This window comes from Acomys minous (assembly GCF_964271855.1).
Source record: "Acomys minous genome assembly, chromosome: 8".
In the NCBI taxonomy this organism is placed as follows: domain Eukaryota; kingdom Metazoa; phylum Chordata; class Mammalia; order Rodentia; family Muridae; genus Acomys; species Acomys minous.
In genome coordinates this window covers 113,528,850-113,543,813 of record NC_140489.1, presented here as the reverse complement: position 1 = coordinate 113,543,813, position 14,964 = coordinate 113,528,850, and positions in this window count along the sequence as shown.

Here is a 14,964-nt window from a genome sequence, read left to right as displayed (position 1 = left end):
TGTAGAGGTCAAAGGTCTATGTCAAGGGTCTTCCTCAGTTGTCTTTTCCTTACTCTTACATTGACATTACAGACATGCATTCCCTCATAGAGATCCAGCCTCTCTCTAGACACTGGGGATCTGGACTCACGTGATCATGTTTCACCCCAAGGACTTCAACCACTAAACCATCTCCTCAGCCCCTCAGAGTTCTGTAATATAATATATTAAAGTTTGACTCAAAATGCCTGCCTAAACTAGTTCTGTTGACCAATGTTTCCCTCACACCTCCTTCCCTAGGGCATTTTAATTCAATAGGAGCAAATAATCAGACAGCACAAGGCTCAGATGGTATGGGACCAAACTCAGATGTTAGTTCTATTTTTCAAGAAACTGACATAGATCAAGAATGATTTTGAAAAACATATACATATGTAATGGCTTCAAAGAACAGAAACAATGGCAATACCTTTGGAAATTCAACAACAAAAAATAAAAAATAAAATAAAATGGGTGAAAAAAAGCATAGGCCAAACGTTGGTTCCTCATAAGCCAACTGACCGGGTACGTCATTCCACTTGAGAAAGGCAGGCTGTGGTGGAGGGAAATGTCACTTTTCCATAGGTGGCATGAAGGTTTGCTCAGATACATATCCTTTGCAAGATTGCTGTGCCTCAGTTTATACTCAGTGAGGTACAACTGAGAGTCTGCAGTGGCGTTGTCTTGCAGTTCCCCCAGCCCTGGATTCCTTCAGAGGGCCATTCACCAGTAACGATTAAGAGCATAAATTTCAAAACCACATTACTTGGGTTCAAATTCTGTCTCTGCTACATTGCACAATCACAAGCAAGCTATTTACTCTCCTCATCCCTCAGTTTCCTCACAATTAAAATGAATAACGATATCTTCCTTATGGTATTCTTATAAAGATGGAATGAGTTAAGATGCCTAACCTCCTTAGAGTGCTGACACATAGTGAGTGTCAGCAAAGGCCACACACTATCATCATAGTTCTATAACTGTTTCTATTTTCTCATTATCCATATTGAGCTGTGACTTGAGTGACTAGATTCTTACTGCATCTGAATGAAAACCAACCCACCAACCAACCAAAGAAAAACTGTGAGTAGTGAAAGCCACAACAGGGAATATACAAAATAAAACAAAGCAGTGAGGTAGAAAAGAACAAGGAAGTATTTTAATGTAAAATAAGAAAACTATAGGGTTGAGGAGGTAGTTTGGTAAGGATTGTGCTTGGTACAGACACATATGAGGACTCGAGTTTGATTAACAGAACCCACAAACAAAACTGCATGGTGTGTACTTGAGATTACAACTATGGAGAGACAGAGACAAGACCATCCCTGGGCTCATTGGCAATGCAGCCTAGCCCAATTGGTGGCTCCCAAGTCTCACTGAGGAAGGAGGAAGCCTGCTTCAAAATACAAGGAAGATGTTTCTTAAGGAATAAATAACACAGAGGGTTCACCTTTGGTCTACACACACACACACACACACACACACACACACAAACACACACACACACGAAAGCAATGGGTGATATCTGGTAACTTTTGCTATATTGCTGTATTATAAACAGCAGTAGCAAGACAAAAACAGCCACTTCTAGATAGTTATTTCATACACATGTATCCAAAAAGTCAACCCAGTAGCATTATCTTCATGATTCAAGTTAAAGATTGGAGGATTAAAAAGGCCCCTAATATGGTATAGCCAATCAATGAAGAGCCAGCACAATGGACCAGCAGAGGCCTGCTCATCCACCCACGGGGCTTACTCACACCTAAAAAGATGCAATCCTAGAAAAAGTGAAGTGTTGGAGTGGACAGAAATAAAAACAGCCACAAGACTTGACACTGAAATATTTCTTTCTTCTATTCTTAGATACCTTTGTGTTGTATTAATAGCATCTTGGGTATTGCTTAATACCTAATACCAATCCTAGGGTCTCGAGCATGCTCAATAAACATCCTAGGGCTGAGCTGCACCCTTCCCAGGCCAATGGTTTTACTGAAATTTCAGCAGCAGCAGAGCTCCTTACTCTACCAAAGTCTGGATATACTATTTTTACTATTGTACTTATGGGGGGAAAAACCTAGTATCTTGTCCCAGAAAACTGTGTGATTGCAGAACTGAATCTCTGATGTGTACAGAATAAAAGTAATCCTTATATTATGGATTTATTTTTTTAAAGTCTTGCATACCCAAATATCTTAAATCAAGCCTAATTTTCCCCACCTGTGTGTGTGTGTGTATTTGTGAAAAACAGAGATTAGGTTCTGGACCATAAATACTTGATATCCTACATTCCATAAGAATTAAATAGAACCAATGTTTAAAGCTACAATCTATAGTTTTCTTAAATGTACATAAATCTTTTTCACAGTGAAACCAAACATTTTTTATTTTCTTTTTTTTACTTTGTTTTAAAATTTATTTGTTTATTAATTCATTCATATTACATTTCAATTGTTATCCCATCCCTGGTATCTCCCATTGCTCCCTCCCTCCCATTTTCCCCTTACTCCCCTCCCCTATGACTGTGACTGAGGGGGACCTCCTCCCCCTGTATATGATCATAGAGTATCAAGTCTTTTCTTGGTAGCCTGGTATCCTTCTCCTGAGTGCCACCGGGCCTCTCCACCAAGGGGACGTGGTCAAACATGGGGCACAAGAGTTCATGTGAAAGTCAGTCCCCACTCTTCACCCAACTGTGGAGAATGTCCTGTCCATTGGCCTGAACTGGGTATAGGTTCGATTTTTACTGCATGTATTGTCCTTGGTTGGTGCCATAGTTTAGGCAGAACCCCTGGGCCCAGATCTGCCCATCATAATGTTCTTCTTGTAGGTTTCTAGAAACCTCTGGGTCCTTCTAGTTCCCCATTCTCCCATAATTCTCTCACCTAGAGTCCCAAAAAGATGTCCTCACATCTATCCCACTTTCCTGGTAGGTGAAGACTTTCATGGGACATGTCTCTTGGGCTAGTGTCTAGTTATAAGTGAGTATATACCATTTAAGTCTTTCTGCTTCTGAGTTAACTCACTCATTATGATCATTTCTAGTTCAATCCATTTGTCTACAAACTTCAGGAATTCCTTGCTTTTAATAACTGAGTAGTATTCCATAGTGTAAATGTACCATAGTTTTTTTTTTTAATCCATTCTTCTACTGAGGGACACTTGGCTGTTTCCCTGTTCTGGCTATTCTGAATAAGGCCATTATGAACATGGTTGAGCATATGTCCTTGTTGTATGGTGGAGCATCTTCTGTGTATATTCCAAGGAGTGGAATAGTGGGTTTTGAGGAAGCCCTATTCCAAGCTTTCTGAGATAACGCCAGATAGATTTCCAAAGTGGCTGTACTAGTTTGCATTCCCACCAGCAATGAAGGAGTGCTCCTCTTTCTCTACATCCTCACCAGCATGTGGAGTCACTTGAATTTTTTTTATCTTAGCCATTCTGATGGGTGTAAGATGGAATCTCAGAGTCGTTTTGATTTGCATTTCTCTGATAACTAAGGACGTTGAGCATTTCTTTAAGTGTTTCTCAGCCATTTGATATTCCTCTGTTGAGAATTCTCTGTTTAGTTCTGAGCCCCATTTCTCAATTAAGTTATTTGGTTTGGTGATATTTAATTTCTTGAGTCCTTTATATATTTTGGATATTAGACCTTTGTCCAATGTAGGGTTGGTGAAGATCTTTTCCCAGTCTGTAGGCTGTCGCTTTGTTCTCTTGACTGTGTCTCCTGCCTTACAGAAGCTTCTCAGCCTCATGAGGTCCCATTTATTAATTGTTGACATTAAGGCCTAGGCTGTTGGTGTTCTGATCAGGAAGTTGTCTCCTGTGCCAATGTGTTCCAGGCTCTTCCTCGCTTTTTCTTCTAACCGATTTCATGTCTCTGGTGAAACCAAACATTTAATTCCAGAAAATTATATTGAAATTGATGCTGCATCATAGGACAGAGAAAATGCTCACATCTTATGGCTCCCCTCACAGTTCTTTCAGCTTCTACTGTAACATACCAAAAAGTGAAACAAAATATTTACTTTGACCAAGAAATACTTGATGCGTTATTTGGGAAGGAGAGTGGTGAAAATTTTTACAGAAACCTTTGAAAAGCCCTTGGGAAAGTTGCAGAGTTGCTTAACCTTTGAATGAAATGTTTACTTCGTTTACTATTACACACTGTGGTCCTACACCCACAGTGAGCGCCGGAGCGCAGGTTGTTGCTCAGGACTCACCCTCCCCAGCTGGCAAGGTGACAGATGATCACTCAGACACAACATCAGACAAGATCTTAGGAATAACATGTTCAATTGACAAAGTGTTTTAAACATTACTACTTTTCATTAATCAACTGTACATCAGAATGTAGGACTGGATATGCTAGGAGCAGACACAGAACACTGTGGGGAGCACTCAAAGATCTTTTGATTCATTAATATGTACACACATTTAATCAACTGTTATCATTACATAATCAATTAAGTAGAATCAAATATGAGTAGAAAACTTTAGAAACCACTGAAAATATGATTTTCTTTTTTTCTCATTTGCCACAATATGGAAGTCATTCTTGACTTTGAGTGGAGGGCATCAATTTTTTAATTTAATTTTGTTTTGTTTTGCTTTTGAGACAGGGTTTCCTTGTGTAGCCTTGTCCTGGATTGGCTTTGTACACCATGTTAGCCTCAAACTCACAAAGATTTGCTTGGCTCTGTCTCCCTGAATGCTGGGATTACAGGCATGCACCACTGCACCCAACTAAAGGACCTTAATTTTACTAAGTTGCTATATCTGTTTATACAGAATGTACTCATAAAATAAGACTGAAGCTTCGGCAGTCAGATGCTTGACTTGTGATCAATCCTGTCAAAATGTTTGCACATGAAGATAAACAATTGAATGGAAGGTAAGGATGGGTGTTTTTCTTTTTTTTAAATATATTTTATTAATTTATTCATATTACATTTAAATTATTATCCCATTCCTTGTATCCTCCCATTCCTCCCTCCCTCCCATTTTCCCCTTACTCCCCTCCCCTATGACTGTGAAAGAGGGGGAACCTCTTCCCCCTGAACATGCTCATAGGGTATCAAGACTCTTCTTGCTAGCTTGCTGTCCTTCCTCTGAGTGCCACTGGACCTCTCCATCCAGGGGACGTGGTCAAATATCGGGCACCAGAGTTCGTGTGAAAGTAGGATGGGTGTTTTGCAAAAGTCTCCCAAGTGGAGTTGCCAGGTTATGAGAAGAAACATCTGGGATGCTCAGCTAAATCTGAATTTCAGACAAATAACAAATCATTTTAAGTATGTGTCCGTATGTCCCAAATATTACATAGGATGTATCTATACCAAAAATGGCTTCATATTCATTTTAATACCTGAGATAAATAGGCAAGATCAAGTAAGAAAATGTGAGGGCTGGGGATTGACTCAGTAAAGTGCCTGCTCTATCCTAGTGAGGACTTGCGTTAGGATTCATGACATCAATGTATGAGCTGTGTGACCATATACACCTGTAAACTCATGCAGAGGTGGAGGGTATAGATACACACCGATCTCAGGAGCTCAGTGGCCGGCTAGTCATTAGAACTCCAGGGCCAGTGTGAAAGCCTGTCTCAAAAATGAAGTTGGAGAAATGCCTGGCATCAACCTCTGGCCTTCACACGTAGACATGCACACACACACACACACACACACACACACACAAATCAAAAGTGGTAGTAGAAAACAAACATGTCCAGACATCAAATTTTCAGCAACCAACAATGGGAACATGACTTGAGAAACTGAAATGGATCCAAGAGAGACTGATAAAGTCATACTCAATACCCAGTATTTGGGTTTGAACCTGAAATACCCCCCCCACAAACTCATTTTCTGCTACTTGTTTCCTGGTTTGGGTGCTATTTGGAAAGCTGTGGAAGTCTTCAACATGAGGGTTCTGGATAGCAGAAGTAGATGGCTACCAAGGCCTTTGAGGGGTATACCATGCCTTGTGTCCTGCCCCATTTATTCTTGTTTCTGGTCCACCACCATGTAAACAATCCTCTGTCACATTTCCCACTGCTATAGACAGAGGGCCATCCTCAAACCATTTATAGACCATAATTCTCCAAAACCATGATCCCAAATCGACCTCCCTCACAAATTTATGTGGAATGCTCTGGTCAACATAATACGTGAGCAACTAATAGAAAACATTTTAGTACACTCACTGCATTTAGTGGGTATGGCATGGTGGTGGCAGTGACTGGCCACAGCAGCCAGAGCTGAGGGAGAAGCTCCTTCACTTCAGGCTAGATGGAATTAGGAATACAAGACGGCCATTACCAAGGCCAAATTTGGCCTTCAGAGGCCAACCCCTAGTGGACTGCCTCCTTCAGCCAGGGATAACTTCTTAGAGGCTCCCACAGCCTTCAAAATGGTTCCACAAACATGGGAGTCAAGGTTCAAAACATGAATCTGTGAGTGACCTTTCTGGCTCAACTCCTCAGACTACTTCCAGAGAAATTGTGGCGGCAAACAAGAAGCCTGGACAGAAGAACGTTAACAGATAATGTTTTATGACATACTCTAGGGTTTGTGGTCTGAACACCATTGATGAAGTAAGTGCAAAGTGGGAAGGGAATATTCAAGTAAGCAAACATACTTTATTCTAAAATCAAATAACAAAGCAAAGGGAAGGCATTCTTGACTAAGAAATAAAACTTGTCCCAGAGCCTAGCATGCAATTTCAAGAGAGTTTGGGAGTATCATTAGCATAATGAAGTCTTTGGGATATAGGGCAAGACTCCCTCAACTGTGTCTGGATCCAATAGAAAGATAATTCTATTGATAACACTTCAGATAACACTTCAGAACATGTCTGCTGACCAATATTTACATCGAGGGAACATTTCAGGCTAGAAAAATGCTTAGAGGTTAAGGCCTGAGCAAGACAAATGCTAGTCACTGCTTTCAAGATAGATTTCTGTAAACTGGAAATAGCAAAGTAAAAGAATGTGACATCAATAGACAATCAAAAAGGGGGGGGGGCATTAGTGAGATGCACCTCCTATAAAACTCTAAATATATCCTGGAGGAAAAAAAAAACATTGGAAACTCAAATGTATCTTATTTGTAATAGCTATAAAAAACTTTAAAAATAACCTTGAAAGAAATACATAAAAAATATTTAATAGCCTTATAAATTCTGTGAATAAGGAAAAACAGGCAATAAGTTTCACATAAAGGGGTTTCAAGAAATAAGAGAGACTGAACTGTTTTAAGATGCAAGAAAAGGTGTCCTAAGTCCACAGTAAAATCCACAAATTTAAAAGAAACCTCAAATTTAAAGTCAAACAATATCAGTTGTTGGCGAGACCATAGGCAATGAGAACCCATTCTTTGTTGGTGAGTTCAAGCCAGTTTAATCGTTCTCAGTCATCTGCAAATTTATGTGTCTCCTCCTCCCAGTGTTTACACTCCTGAGTATACAACAATGTGTGTACAACACTTGGGTGCACACACACCAACCCAAATAGGGGTGAGGGAAACAACCTCAACTGTGCAATAATAAAAGTGTTTAATTATTGTATCATATGCATAAGGTGGAGATCTAACATAAAAATGAAAATTAACAAGCTATAATTATTCACAATCATTTGATGAATCTCACAAACAAAAAGGTAATGAATTGTAATTGGAAGAAAATAGAACAGAAATAGCCTCTCAGCAGGGATGCTGATAATGTTCTCTTTGTTTTCCTGGCAAAAGATATATAGGTATTTCACTTGCTGCTGATTTTTTTCACTGTTTATCACTGTTCTCATTTCTATATATAATACCTATCAATAACAAATTAAAAATTAAAGAGATGAGGACCTAAAGGAAGATTTGCCTAAATTTCCATTTTTCATTCTTGAGTAGGAAAATTCACTAAAGATGTCAACGCTTAACTGCCTTTGTCCACTCCTGCTGTTCTAACAAAATACCTTAGACTGAATAATTTATAAACTATAAAAATGCTTTTCATAATTTGGAAGCTCTCTGAGATCAGGGAACTAACAGACATTGTGTCCAGCAAGGATTGCCGTCTGCTTCAAAACAGCCCTTTGTTCTGTTTCTACTTACGGAGCCAGGAAAGACATTCCCCATCAATATTCCTTTGAGTCCTTTTATTAAAGCATCAGTTTTATGAAGGCAGAGGCCTCGTGGCCTAAGCAGCCAGCTCTCACAGGACCTGACATGTAACATAACCTTGAATACTGCTAGGCTGAAGATATGAAGTGTCTTCCAGAAGAGATCATTTGTCGGGACTTTGGTCCCCTGCTGCTGATGTTATTTTAGGAGAGCCTGAAACCCTGATGGGGTCTATAGAGGAAGTAGGTCACCTGAGGAGCAGCTTTGAAGGGCACATCATGCTCCGCCCCTTTCTCTGTTTCTTAGCCACCAGGAAGGGAGCAATCTCCTTTGTCACTATGTCTCTGCCACTCTGATGTTCTCCCCCAAGTACATGGGGCTAAACAGCCATGACCTAAGTAAGCCCTCTAAACCTGTAAGTCTGCACAAATCCTTCCGCCCTTAAAGTGTTTCTGTCAGGTGTTTTCACCACAGCTTTCGAGATCAAAAATTAAAACAGAGTTTAAGTGTCAACATATGACATCGGTGTGGCCTTAGCTTTCAGAATACAGTACTGGTGAATCATAACTACAGTACAGCTGCAGTCCTAATCAAGACACCAACAGTTATTCAGGGTGAGGATGTCACCCCTTCCTACATTTAACAAGTTAAGAATAATGATGAGTAATATATACCAACTCTCTCCATGTAGTTATGAAATATTTAGCTACTTTGTAGTTACACATAAAAGAAAATGCTTTACCAATCAAAATCCTGAGTACATATGATGTATTGTAAAATTACAGTAAGGAAGCTGGTTTAGGGTTTGTATGGTAATAAAAATTGATATAATAAATTGAGTGAAATTGAGAATGTAGAAATAGACTCAAATTATATGGAAATTTTATAGCATTTTAATTCAGTAATTGTGGTATATTTATAGAATGGAACAAAGAAAAGGTTTTTATTTTATGGTATGCATTTGAAAAATGATGTATTTGTCTGGGAAAATTACCAAATCTTTGCCTTGCTTCCTACAACAAACTATTTCCTAGGAATTTAAAGATTTAAATGAAAATAATTTAAAGCATTAGAAAGAAATGATGATCATGAAAGAAATATTTTCTAAGTTAATAAGTGGTTATATTACACTTTAAATGTATGTGGAAAATAGTATCAACTAGATTGAATTTAAAAACTGGAAGAAAATGGGCACGGTGGAGCATGCCTGTAATCTCAGCACACAGGGAGGCAGAGACAGGCAGACTCTATGAGTTCGAGGCCAGCCTGTACTGCGGTGTGAATCCAGGACAGCCAAGGCTACACAGGAAAATCCTGTCTCAAAAAAGCAAAACAACTAAAAAGAAAGAGAGGAAGGAAGAAAGGAAAGAAAGAAGGAAGGAAGGAGAAAGAAAAAGAAAAAAATTGCAATAGATGGCAAAGGACTATTTTCCTCACTATAAAATGTCTCCTGCAAATAAATAAGGGGGAAAAAAGCACCAATCTAAAGGATAACAGACAAGGTTGGATCAACTGATACAGACAGAGCTTAGACGTGCACAGATGGATTATCCTGTATTCAGTTTTGGAATCTTCCCCTTTTTAAACTACGTAGGTCAGTAATCATAAGTAGGTTCACTCTTGCCACAGGAAACACAAATTGAAACTGTAAATTTCTACAAGGAGGATTGGCCATACTCACAAAATTCACAAGAAGGACTCTCAATCAAACGGATAGGAGGTCAACCTAAATCACTAAATATGAGTGCTTGCCAATTTAGCGATGCCTTCTACATTTTTAATACTTAGCCTTTTGATAGTATTTACATGGCTTGATGCTTGATTTTTTTCTCTTCTTCCATAGTAAGTTTGTGTTCATATAAAAACATAAATCACCCTTTATTCATTGTTATGGAACCCCCTGTCATAAACAGATCACATCACATCTCTCCAACAAAAGGCTAAGCAACAAGAGAATAAAGTCAACCTTAGTAAAGGTGGGAATCTGTACAGAGATGTGACATGACCTCCGAGACATGCTAAATGCACATCATTATGCAAGAAGCCAGCAGTGAGAAACAGCAGCCATGGGGAGCACTTTCCTAACTGACAGTTGCCGCATCTAGTTCTAATCAAACTGATAGCAGCAACGACAAAGATGTCCCGAATCTAAATCCTTTTACCTGGGGATCTGAATGAGCCTTAACTTGTGGACATTTTTCCGGAAAGCTGAGCAGGGGTGTATCTCCACCTTGCTGATTTGGCAGGTGCACATGCTGTTACTGTGGCCCGTCTAGAAGGTTGTGCTTTGTGAAGGCTGGAGTCGTGAGCCTGCAGAGGGAACATCACTGAGGTATTCAGGTCTTCTCAAGGCTCTCCTCATTGACATTGTCTGAGCACTGAGTGAACCATTCCACGTCTCTGTTTTGGGTTCATCTGTGACCTAGGCATTATCCTTGCTTGCCTTGATCACAGGTTTATGTGATAAAATAAAATTGTGTTCATGAAAATGCAGCAACAACAGATGTTACTATCATTTATATGATCCGTGTGGGTCCCTGAAACACAATTTCCAAAGTCATTAGCTTAGAGTGGGTATTGGTAGCATATCCACCAACGGTCTCTTGGAAGTGCTTTCTCTTCCTGGGCAAATAATGCTGAGACAAGTAAGCCCATTGCTCTCATCCTATGACGAAGATGATGCACCGTTTGACAATTTGAAGCCTCAGACACAGCTGTTATGCAAGTGGCTCTCGTTCACCCCACACTCAGGGAGCATTTGTCACAGCCTTTCAGAAAACAAAGTGGATAATTTATCATACTCCCTGCATTTACTACTCACCTACCTCTCAACTTCCCAGCAAGAGTTATCAAAACTCTTCAGATGGAAACTCTGGCAATTCATGTATAACAAAATACCCTGGAGAAAAAGGCCTGCATCATGTTCATATTGAAGTAGATTGAGGTGCAGTGGGTGGCTTCTTCTTCTTCTTCTTCTTCTTCTTCTTCTTCTTCTTCTTCTTCTTCTTCTTCTTTCTTCTTCTTCTTCTTTCTGCTCTCATTTAATGCAGATGCACCCTTCCAAACCATACATTCATTCTTTAACTCATTCCAAAAAAAAAAAAAAAGCATCCTTCCAGAAGCCAGAGGTCCTGCCTAGGAGTCTGCTGGCTCAGCACAGCCTATCCCCATCTATGGGCCAGGGCTTTAGGCAGGTTACTCTGAGAGTCATTCTTTATGGCTAAGCCTTCCTTCCTGCATACACTCCTGCTTCCCCTCACCCCGTGCTTGACCCAGAAAGCTGCCTCTCTTTTCTTCCCCTTGCCTCCTTTAATAATTATACATATTAAAATGGAGACTTCTTTCCTCACAAAATGCCAGAAGCAATGGAAGCAGAGCCACAGCTCCATGCTGACTGACAAGTTCCCTTAACTGTAGCCTTGGCCACACTGTGGAAGATATACCAGGATGAAGCAAGGTAGAATTCAATAGCTTCCAACATACGTGTGGACAATAAGGAAATAAGAATTAAAATCCTCAGCATCCATGTAAATACAGCTGCATGCCCCTGCAACCCCAGCTGTGGGAGGCAGAGACAGGCAGATCCTAGTGGCTCACTGTCCAGTCAGCCAAACTGAAATGCTGAGCTGCACATATGGGACCCTGTCTCAAAACTCAAGGGGCAAAATATAGGAGGACATTAATGTCAACCTGCCAAAGAAATCTCTCTCTCCCTCTCTCTCTCTCTCTCTCTCTCTCTCTCTCTCTCTCTCTCTCTCTCTCTCTCACACACACACACACACAAACACACACACACACACACACACACACAGAGACACCCTTAAGTGCAAATCACTTAAGAGTGCGAATCACCCTTAAGAGGCCATCCTTAAGTGCCAAACACGTTTTTTAGTTTTTGATACAGGGTCTTTAACTGGTCTTGTTAGCTAGACTGATTTGCCATAAAATCCTAGTTACCTATGGTTCCATACATACACATTTTTTAAAAGTCAAAATCAAATACATTAATGTTTTTGAATGTGTATTGTGACTATATATAATAAATTTCAGTAAACCCAACTTTATACACAGACGCAAAAGAGACTACTTTGTCTCAAAAAAAAATGATGGAAATAAAAACAATGTACTCTGATGGATTGCTGGATGATTCTAGGGCAGCTATATTAAAGGAATGCTAATGAGTAATGCATTATGTGTTTTAACAAAATTATTTATGAAGCACGAATGTAGCGAAAACTGTTTCACTGTTTTTCAATTATACTATATTAGTGTCTGTGTAAATAAATAAAGTATAGAGTGTAATTTTTACATTCATACCATCCTCATAGGTTTACGTGGTATAATTAAACAAACCTCGGTGTGCCTGTGGTACTTCCCAATGGAAAAACCAGAGACCACGTGTGGAGTCCCCTATCTATGGACTTGTGGGCTAGCCAAGTCTCCCATGTGTTCCTATAATAAAAGACTGAAGTCCTCAGCGTGATGGTACAGCCAGAGCCCTGGACATGGTGGGGGCAGCAGTTAGAGAAGAAGCAGGCTTCTACTTAGCTCCATGTTCAGAAGGAAGGGCGCCTTTCACTCGGAGGCTAAGCCCAGAGACAGGAGGAAGAGTTATAAGTAATAACTTGCTAAACTTAGGAGGTTGGTGAAAAAACACCAGAAAAGTCATAGTACGTTTTACACCAATATATAACTATAGTCTCTATTTCAACTCTTTAAAATAAAAGGAGGATGGAGTAGCAGACAGGGTGGTGGGGGAGGAGAATAGTTGTGATCAAAGTAAAATGACACAAAGGTATAAGAATGTCAAAATAAAACCCATTTCTTTGCGTGCTAACCTAAAGAATTAACAAAAATATTTTGAAAGATGACGTGATAAAAATGTGGTTTGTCTTAATCCCGGAGATTTGAGGACAAAGACTACTGAACCAAATAGTCACGGACAAATTAATTAAAGCAAACAATTAATTAAAACAAGCTTTCTTATTCTTTTTTTTTAATTTTTTAAAAAATTTTACTAATTTATTCTTGTTACATCTCAATAGTTATCCCATCCCTTGTATCCTCCCATTCTTCCCTCCCTCCCATTTTCCCCTTATTCCCTTCCCCTATGACTGTTCCTGAGGGGGATTACCTCCCCCTGTATATGCTCATAGGGTATCAAGTCTCTTCTTGGTAACCTGCTGTCCTTCCTCTGAGTGCCACCAGGTCTCCCCCTCCAGGGGACATGGTCAAATATGAGGCACCAGAGTATGTGTCAAAGTCATACCCCACTCTCCACTCAACTGTGGAGAATGTTCTGTCCATTGGCTAGATCTGTGTAAGGGTTTAAAGTTTACTGCCTGTATTTTCCTTGGCTGGTGCCTTAGTTTGAGTGGGATCCCTGGGCCCAAATCTGCCTATCATAATGTTCTACTTGTAGGTTTCTAGGACCCTCTGGATCCTTCTACTTTGCTATTCTCCCATGCTTCTCTCATGTAGAGTCCCAATAGGATGTCCTCCCCTCTGTCCCAGTTTCCTGGTAAGTGAAGGCTTTCATGGAACACGTCTCTTGGGCTAATATACAGATATAAATGAGTATATACCATTTGAGTCTTTCTGCTTCTGGGTGAACTCACTCATTATGATCATTTCTAGCTCAATCCATTTGTCCACAAATTTCAGGAATTCCTTGTTTTTAATAGCTTTAGCCTGACCCAACGCTCATTCAGAGACCCAGAACGATTGCAGGACCCACAGTACAGGGGAGCTGAGGATCACTGACTATGAGAGTCCAAAATGACAGGGCTAGCCTCCTGCCATCCACACCAGTGAAGCATCAGAGCTTCCAGCCTAGGGAACTCATGAGAAAACAAGTGAATCTATCGTCAGACTCCCTACACCCAACTCTGGAAGCTACCCAACAAAAACAGAGACAGCAAGATGTCTAAACGACAGTGTAAAAGCATACGCAAAAAAAAACCAAAACAACATGGCTTCTCCAGTTTCCAGCTATCCCAAAGAAAACAACCCAGAGAACTCAAACACAATGGAAACACAAGAAAATGACCTCAAATCCTCAGTAATGAGGATGATAATGGAGGAAACAAATAAAATTCATAATCAAATGCAGGAAGACACAGCCAAACAGGTGAGAGACATAAAAGAAGCACATAGAGTGGAACTGGAAAATTTTCAGGAAAATGCAAACAACCAGATGAAAGAAATAAATACAACGGTTCGAGCTCTGAAGACCTACAAAGCGACAATGGAGGAAACTCAGGAATATACAAACAATCAGATGAAAGAAATAAAAAAAATCAGTTCAAGATCTGAAGATAAAAATGGATTAAATGATAAACACACAGACAGAAGAAAAATGAGAATGTGAGACCTCAGAGAAGAAGGCGAGCAACACAGAGGTGAGCCTTTCTAACAGAATCCAAGAGATGGAAGAGCTTTTTTATTCTTTTACAGTGACAGTCTCCCTAAGGTAGGGTTCAAGAGGTCAGCATTAGATACGGGCAAGATAAGGGTTTCTATAGTTCAGGGGTAAGGGGTTTCCGAATGGGGGATTTGAAAAATATGCAGGGTTACAGGAGGAGAATATAACTAGTGGATAGTAAAAGCCTCTTGTGAAACGACGTCATAGTTCCAAGGTCATCATAACAAGGTAGTAAAATCTAGGTGGTCATACAAGCAAGTAGTCATAACAACCTTTTGAAACAAAGACATGATTACCAGTTCCTGGGACAGGCATAATAGAACCATTCGTAGTTAAGGTTACAGGTGGGGCATAGCTCAATCCTTGAGAAACAGATTTAACCATAAACAGGAATGAATCTAGCTTCTTTTTACT